This window comes from Urocitellus parryii, chromosome X (genome assembly GCF_045843805.1).
Source record: "Urocitellus parryii isolate mUroPar1 chromosome X, mUroPar1.hap1, whole genome shotgun sequence".
NCBI classification, from domain to species: Eukaryota; Metazoa; Chordata; class Mammalia; order Rodentia; family Sciuridae; genus Urocitellus; species Urocitellus parryii.
In genome coordinates this window covers 51914634-51923796 of record NC_135547.1, presented here as the reverse complement: position 1 = coordinate 51923796, position 9163 = coordinate 51914634, and the positions used below count along the sequence as shown (strand labels likewise).

The window sequence follows — 9163 nt, the reverse complement described above, 5'->3', positions numbered from 1 at the left end:
CTTGTGGTTGTACATGATGTCATATATTTTCACCAGTAATGTACTCATATATAAACATAGGAATATTATGTCAAATTCAGTCTACTGTCTTTCCTATTTCCATCCTCTTCCCTTCTCTTCATTCCCCTTTGTCTAATCCAATGAACTTCTATTCTCCAGCTCCCACTTTATTGTGTTAGCATCCACATATCAGAGAGAACATTTGGCTTTTGTCAACCCTTTTTATTTTGAGACAGTGTCTTGCTAAGTTGCTGAAGCTATCTTAAAACTTGTGATCCTCTTGTCTCAGCCTCCCAAATTCCTAGGATTACAGGCATGTGTCATTGTGCCCAATTCTGACTGTATTTTTTTAAATGAATGGACAGGGAGAGTCTCAATGGGTTTAGCTATTCAAAGCTCTCCATTAAGTTTTGTTTATCTTCTTACCCATTTGAACCAGAGATAAGCAGATCCCTACTTGTCCCAGTGACAAATTGATAGTGAAAACAGAGACCTGGTAAAATAGGATGACAACAGTGAAATGTAGACAAGGATGTGCAAAGCATTGTTAAAAAGACTTGGTTCAAATGTTGGGTAGTTTGCACAATAAAGACTGGTGCCTTTTCCCAGTTTCTCTGGATTCCATGAGGAGAGAATATTAAAAACACCCTCATGGCAACTCTGCACTCTTTTTTATTCTTTTGAAAATAACTTACTTTTACTTGTTCTTATTAGTTATACATGACAATAGAATGTATTTTGACATAACTTCTCATTCTTCTGGTTTTACATGATGTAGAATTACATTGGTTGTGCTATCATATATGTACATAGGATAGTAATGTCCGATTATTTCTACTATCTTCCTATTCCCATTACTGCTCCCTTCTCTTCATTCTCCTTTGTCTAACCCATAATACTTCTATTCTTGCATATCCTGCCCTTATTGTGAATTGGCATCTGCTTATCAGAAAAAAACATTCAGCCTTTATTTTGGGAGGAATGGCTTATTTCACTTAGCATGATATTCTTCAGTTTCATCCATTTACCTGCAAATGCTATAATTCCATTTTCTTTATGACTGAGTACTATTACATTTTGTCTTCATATCACATTTTCTTTATCCATTCATCTTTTGAAGGGCCCCTAGTTTGGTTCCATAGTTTAACTATTGTGAATTGAGCTGCTATAAACATTGATGTGACTGTGTCACTGTTGTATACCAATTTTAAGTCCTTTGGGTATAAACCAAGGAGTGGAATAACTGGTTTAAATGGTGGTCCCATTCCAAGTTTATGAGGAATCTCTATATTGCTTTCTAGTATGGTTGCACAAATTTGCAGTCCCACCAGCAATGTATGAGTGTACCTGTTCCCTCACATACTCACCAGCATTTATTGTTACTCCCATTCTTGATATTTGCCACTGTGACTGGAGTGAGATGAAATCTTGGAGTAGTTTTAATTCATATTTCTCTAACTCCTAAACATGTTGAACATTTTTATTATATTTGTTGACCTATCATATTTCTTCTGTGAAATTCCTGTTCAGTTCTTTGCCCATTTATTAATTGGGTCATTTGTGTGTCTGTGTGTGTGTGTGTGTGTGTGGGGTGTATGTTAAGTTTTTTGAGTTCTTTATATATCCTGGAGATTAATGCTCTATCTGAAGCGTAGGTGGCAAAGAATTTTTTTTTCCCATTCTATAGGCTCTCTTTTCACATTCTTGATTGTTTCCTTTGATGGGAAGAAGGTTTTGAGTTTGATTCCATCCCATTTGCTGATTTTTTAAAAATTTTGCTTCTTGAGTTAGGAGTGTTGTTAAAGAAGTCAATTACTAAGCCAACATGATATAGATTTGGGCCTACATTTTCTTCAGTTTGGTACAGGGTCTATGATCTAATGCCTGAGTCCTTGACCAAATTTGAGTTAATTTTTGTGCATGGTGACAGACAGGAGTTTTAATTTCATTTTTCTAAGCATGGATTTCCAATTTTCCCATCAACATTTGTTGAAGAGGACATCTTTTCTCCAATGTATGTTTTTGGAACTGTTTTCTGGTATGAGATAACTGTATTCATGTGGTTTTGTCTCTGTGTCTTCTATTCTGTACCATTGGTATATGTGTCTGTTTTGGTGCCAGTGACTGTTTTGGTGCCAATACCATGCCATTTCTCTTGCTGTAACTCCAAAGTATAGTTTAAGCTCCGGTATTGTGATGCCTCCTGCTTCACTTTTCTTGCTAAGGATTGGTTTGGCTATTCTGGATCTCTAATTTTTCTAAATGAATTTCATGACTGCTTTTTCTATTTCTATGAAAGATATCATTGGGATTTAAACATGAATTGCATTAAATCTGTATAATGTGTTTGGTAGTATGGCCATTTTAACAATATTAATTCTGCCTATCCAAGAACATGGGAGAACTTTCCATTTTCTAAGGTCTTATTCAATTTCTTTCTTTAGTGTTCTGTAGTTTTCATTGCAGAAGTCTCTCACCTCTTTTGTTAGATTGATTCCCAAATATGTTATTATTTTCTTATTTATCATTTGGGGTCTTGAATGGAGTAGTTTTCTTAATTTCTCTTTCATTAGATTCATCACTGATGTATAGGAATGCAATTGACTTTAGGTGTTAATTTTATATCTCCTATTTTGCTGAATTCATTTATGAGTTCTAGAATTTTCTGGTGTAGTTTTTTTTTTTTTTTTTTTTTTTTTTTTTTTTTTTTTTTTTGGCCTTAGGTCTATGCTCTTTTAATCACTCTGCCTGAGACAAATTAGAGTGAATTATCTGGTAAACAACTAGCAGGATTGGCTTAGTTCCATATTTTTATTTTGAGAATAGGACTTCTTGAAGGGAGACATATTGTGTTCTGTTCCTGTAGGGAGGGTAGCCTTATCCAGTTCAGTGCTGCAGTGACTCAGTGAGTTAGAGTGGCTAATTCTGAAGTTTGTTATTAATAGTTTGTCTCATTAGCTGAACTAAATATATATTTTTCGTTATACTTTATCAATAATAAAAGTGATATTTTGGTTCTTTACCATCCTCTCCTTTGTTTTATTTTTCAACTTGTTAAGAACCTGAACAGGGAAGCTCTTAGGCATCTCAAAAGTATGCAAGGGTATGAGATGAAAAGTTCAAGTGAATGACACATTTTATGGTTGCTGTTGCTATTCAATTTTACAAAATAACCCAAATAACAGATTCCAATTTTAACCTTAATATCTGGAAAAATATCAGGAAAATAGAATCTTTTATACATTAAAATACTTATATAGTTCAAAGAAATGCTGATTCTGGAATTTTGGTCACTCTGCAATTATCCTTTGAACTTTGACTTGTGTTGAATTTTCACATGTAAATGAAGTACAGTAAGGAAACAGTTGGCTGTAAAATGTGTCATTTATCTTTAATATTTTCAGATTGCTTTTTTATGAAAAAGAAACATCATGATAATATTGGGGGTATACTTGCTTTTTAGTAGAGATAATTTTAAAGAACAATTTTACCACATTCCAGTATAAAAACATATCCTCCCAAATTCCATTACACAAATTTTAATTTAAAGCATAAACCTGCCATAAAATATCTTAGAGGAAGTGATACTGAGATAAAATATGCACATGGATATACTCAAATTTCTGGAGGATTGCAACTCATTTTTAAATGATAATAATGAAGAAAATAGTGTCGTACAGTGAAAAGTTTCTCCTGTGTGACAAGATGTGAGCAACACAATTTCATACTATTAGAAATTGTCAAAAAATGATGTTAACCCATTCATTGGTGATCTTTGCAGTAATTAAATGAAAGGCAGAGAAATTAGAAAAAGAGAACTCTTACCACATGAATCATCAGCTAGAATAGGAAAATGTTTTCATTAAAGCCTAGGTCAACATCTGTTTCACTCACGCATCAGATAGCCCTCTTAAGGCTTTTCAATTTTACAGATGATTCCAGTGGATAATTTCATGCCAGAAAAGTTACCCATGATGCTCATTTAGGGATTTTGAAATTCTTGTCAAATAAACTTACAAATATTCATTTCTTAGTTTACTACTAAGCTTAAGACTCTTTTTGTGTGATTCTTGATGAAGAATGGCAGCATTCTATTTGTACTATCTCAGGGAACAGCTTAGACATAGAGCATGTCTGCTTGACCATTTCATTAATTTCTACAATTATCTTCTTAAACTTAGCTGACATATATTAATTTGTGTTAAAATTGATAAAATTTGTTGCACTGAAAATTTCACTGAATGAGTTACCGTCATTTTGTTGACAATTTCTAATAGTATCAAATAGTGTTGCTCACATCTTGTCACATAGAAGAAACTTTTCATTGTAGGATTCTATTTTCTTCATTATTATCATTTAAAGAATGAGTTGCAATCCTCCAGAAATTTGAGTACATCCAAGCGCACATTTTATTTCTCAGTACGACTTCCTGTAAGATATTATATGGCATGTTTACATCTCTCTTTGAGCTCTAGAGATGTAAGTGGATGTACTACTGTTTATAGCATATATAACAATGAAATTATTTTTATTAATTTCTCAAGCTCATTTTTTAAAATGTATTTAAACATGTTAGGGAAGGAAAATATAGTTAACTATATAGTTGACTATATAGTTAACTTTCTTCTGCTTAATTGCATATAAATCTTATGCTTAATTTATTTTTATGAAAGGTAAAACTAAATTATTGCTGCCACCAACAGGGTGTTTTAATTTCCATTTGAATAAAATGCACATGAAAGTTTAGGGGATAAAAATTTAAATAAATAGTGGCTGATTCTAGCAGTTGCTCAGCATACCACAAATGTTATGCTTATAAAATCTTCTGCATAGAAATATAGCTATAGAGAAGTATTGTATCTTCTGTGCATACCCAATTCTAATTCTATGGAATTAATTTGATCGGTAGAAGATTTGCATCCCCAGAGTCCCATGGGGCATTTTTATCAAAAATTAAATCATATAATTTTGTCTTTATTTTTATTATTTTCTGTCTCACAATAAGTAAAAGAATTAGTATATTCAGAATGAAAAAGAATATTAAAGAGCTCAGCTCCCATGTTTTACACATGTGGAAACTGAAACTCAATAATTCTAAGTGGTTGACCCACGATTATATAGCTCAATGATAACATAACCACGACTAGAATCAAGTTCCTTTATTAATTGTTTAGTGCTCTCTGTAACATGAATTAATATATGTCAGCTAAGTTTAAGAAGATAATTGTAGAAATTAATGAAATGGTCAAGTCCTGATTATTCCTATTATACTGGTCTCTACATAACTGGGTATTTTAATAAGATAGGTTTGCAAATGGAGAATCACAAAATGATTCTAAAGTGATATTAGGCAGTCAGCTTAAGGGGCACATATTTTAATTCATTAATGATTTCAAATCTCTTTTGACCTTTGCCTTTTCTCCTTTTAAAAATATTGACTTTCCTTTTTAGCTCTTAAATATTCCTTATTTATGGACAGACCTACCTGCTGATAACCTGTATTCCCTTTGGTAGTGTACATATGGTTTACCTTTTTCCTATGTACATAATTCTGGCATTTGTCTAGTTTATAATAATTGGACATTTTTCTTGAAATTATAGGCTTAATCCAAAAATATACAACTAGTTTATCATTGGTATTTAGTGAAATGGGTTCACAGATGAGCCAAGACATTATTCACTTTGATCTTGGAATGACTGGGTAGGCCCTTGAGCAGCTAGGAACCTTGAAATCCCTGGGGCAGTTAGAGCTTCTGTTTCTTGCTAAGGGTATCCTTACCTATATGCTGGATTGAGTCTTACCAATGTATATGTTGTGATTTTGTACGAATAGAGGAACAATAATCACCCTCAGCAACCAATAGCTGCATCATTTAGGGGCTTGTAAGAAATTCAGAACCTCATTTCCCACCCAGTGAATCAGAATCTGTATTTTCAGTTTTGTCCAGGTGATTCATATGAATATTAAAACTTAAGAAGTTCTGGACTAAGCTATAACCTGGTGCCCAGATAGTTTGCAACTTTATTACTTCAGTATCACCTGGGAACTTTTTATTTGGGGAATACTGGGGATTGAACTCAGGAGCACTCAACCACTGAGCCACATCCCCAGCCCTATTTTGTATTTTATTTAAGAGACAGGGTCTCACTGAGTTGCTTAGCACAACACTTTTGCTGAGGCTAGCTTTGAACTCTTGATCCTCCTGCCTCAGCCTCCTGAGCCACTGGGATTATAGGCATGCAACACTGCATCTGACTTCCTGGGAACTTCTTAACATCCTGGTGGCTGGACTGCGCCACTGACTGGAATATCTAGCACTGTATCCTAGACAGAGTATTTTTAAGACTGCACCAAGAGATTTCAGTATACAAGCAAGGTTTAGCATCATTGATCTAGTGATTTTTTCACATCTAATAAGTGGATACTACATGTCATCAGATGTGAAGAATTCAAAAGAAAAGTATAATATGATAATCAGCTGCACATAGTAGTCTGTACAAAGTTGGTATGTGTGAGTATGTGTGTGGTTGGTCAGTGAGTTAAAAAGGAATTGTGCATCAAAGAGGTAGACATAATGCATATAAGCCTTTGTAAGTGTCTACAAATTTGAGTTTGGTTTCAATTGTCATACTGTCAATAAGATAATCCAAGATTCTACTGCCCCACAAATATCTTGTCCTTTCTCAAATGTATCACCCTTCATGCTTTGGTATAAATTCCAGGATAACATGTAGCTCTAAATACAATATGTTTCTGTCATTCAACTTAGGTTATCTTTTGCTTTTTGCTTTCACTTTGTCTTTACTATCAATTTTTAAAATCATAGCCCATTTTTTTCTTGGAGGATTATCATCAAAGAAAAAAATCTATTTTGGTATGGCACTGAGAGATTTCTTTAAACTATTTATGTATATAAAAATTCTGTCAAAAAGAAAAGAACATAACATTAAAATAAAAAGAAATATTGAAAGCCACGGAAATGAGAAGAATGAATAGGTCTTTTCTCATTTTGGTTTTAGCGTCTTCAAAAAATAAACATTTTAATAGCACTTAGGAGCTAAAATAAAAGCCCAAAACATCCTGCTTTCCTTTGTCACCACCTTCAGAGACTTGGGGAGGTATTGTTTTAGAGTTAGTACCATAGAAACTCAGCTTTGGGTCATTTTCTCATTTGTATATTTCAGTATTAACAGAAGCACCCAGGCCAGCTGTTGATCATGTAAAATATTTGTGAAAACTGTCTCACTCTCTCCCTCTCCCCAACATAACCGCACATGAATTGCCTTTTAACTTTAGATCCTCTCTGATATTGTCATTATTTCAGTTGTGTTCTTTTACTCTCTTGATGCTCTCAGGAATTAAGTGGATATGGCAGCAATGTTTCTTTAATCAGGATGAACCTGTGAAAATCCAGGTTATGTTTCTCAGATGTCTAGACTTCTTTTCTGCTTTACTCAAGACTATGTTCCCAGTGTCTAGTGCAGAAAAAGTCATATAGTCATTGCTTAAAATTTACTTGCTGATGAACTTCTATTCTTCACTCCCTCTTATTGTGTGTTAATATGTTAAAATACACTATATATTTCTAAAAAGAACAAACAAAATGCAAAAACATACTTGCTAAATGAATGAACAGAAAGACTACCTTCTGATTTTGGAAAAAAATGGGTGACTTTCTTATAAAAACAGAAGGGAAAACAGTAAAGGACTTGTATTGAAGGGAGAGAAGGAGGGATAGGAAAGCAGGAAGAAATATAGAATGAAATTGGCCAAATTATGCTATGTGCATGAATAAATAAATCACAGTGGATCACACTCTATGTATAATTATAAAACACTAATTAAAACATAAATAAATAGAAAGACCAATACAATAGAGGAAGAGGATTAGGGGAGGGGAAAGGGGAGGAAAAGGGGAAGTACTGGGGAATAAAATGGAAGAAATTATGTAATATGCACTTATTAATATGTCATAATGGGGCTGGGGAATGTGGCTCAAGTGGTAGCACGCTCGCCTGGCATGTGTGCTTCCTGGGTTCGATACTCAGCACCACATACAAACAAAGATGTTGTGTCTGCCGAAAACTGGAAAATAAATATTTCTCTCTCTCTCTCTCTCTCTCTCTCTCTCTCTCTCTCTCTCTCTCTCTTTAAAAAAATATGTCATAATGAATCCCTATTATGTATAAGTGTAATGCATTAATACAAGCATTTAAAATCTCAGACTGATAGCATATGGCAATGATCATGAACAGTTTTCTTAAACCAAACTATTTATAGAACTGTTTCTGAAAGGTGCTGATTCCACTCTTTGGAATGTATTGCACATATTGAATATAATCAACACTTTAAAAAATTTTTTTCAGTATATCCTCATATCCATTATCTAGTTCTGATTCTATGGACTAGCAAGATTGAAACTATGTGTTTCAATGCAATTGATTGAAACAATGTGAAAGAAACTGTGGAATAAACCATTCTTCTAATTTTTTTTCACTGCTTATTTTTTTTTCCAAATTGCTCACTAGTTTTCCATTCCACAAATGTGTAAATTTATATGATTTTGTCTATTAAGGAACGCCAATTAGAAATCAAAACATGTAGACAGGGGCTGGGGATATAGCTCAGTTGGTAGAGTGCTTGCCTTGCATGCACTTGGCCCTGGGTTCAATCCCCAGCATCACCAAAAAAAAAAAAAAATGTAGACAACTTCCTTTACACTGACTGACCTAACATCTTATCTGAGAACATAGATAATACATATATTCAAAAATATAATTCATATACCTAACTTTGGGGAAACGTATTTATTGGAACAAAAGACTGATATACAGTAGCATAGAATAATATTTTGAAAACTAACTATGGTAAATGAAAACGTGTTAACCACTATAAAGTGTGTTTGCATTTCCCAGCATACATTCATGCTCACCACCCAATTTATGGGCTGAAATTTATAAACATGGCACAGCATTAGATAACAAAAAAAAATGTGGTAATAGAAATCTAAAGATAATGGTTGCAAATTTGTTCTTTCTTCTTTTGGCAATTTCCAGATAAAATTACTTGGCTTTAGAATGCTTCTAGAGAATGATAATGTATTTGTATTTTTTCTTAACTTTTTAGGGTATGGATAAAAATTAAAATACTTGGTTTTTTTAA

At 33.4% G+C, this 9163-nt stretch overlaps 1 non-coding gene across 1 annotated transcript; it reads left to right on the top strand.

Annotated features, from left to right (window-relative positions):
• The first annotated feature begins 8614 nt into the window (after nt 1-8614).
• On the top strand, nt 8615-8687 carry Trnaa-ugc (transfer RNA alanine (anticodon UGC)). Its single transcript has one exon. It is a non-coding gene; the product is annotated as a tRNA-Ala (tRNA).
• The last annotated feature ends 476 nt before the right edge of the window (nt 8688-9163 follow it).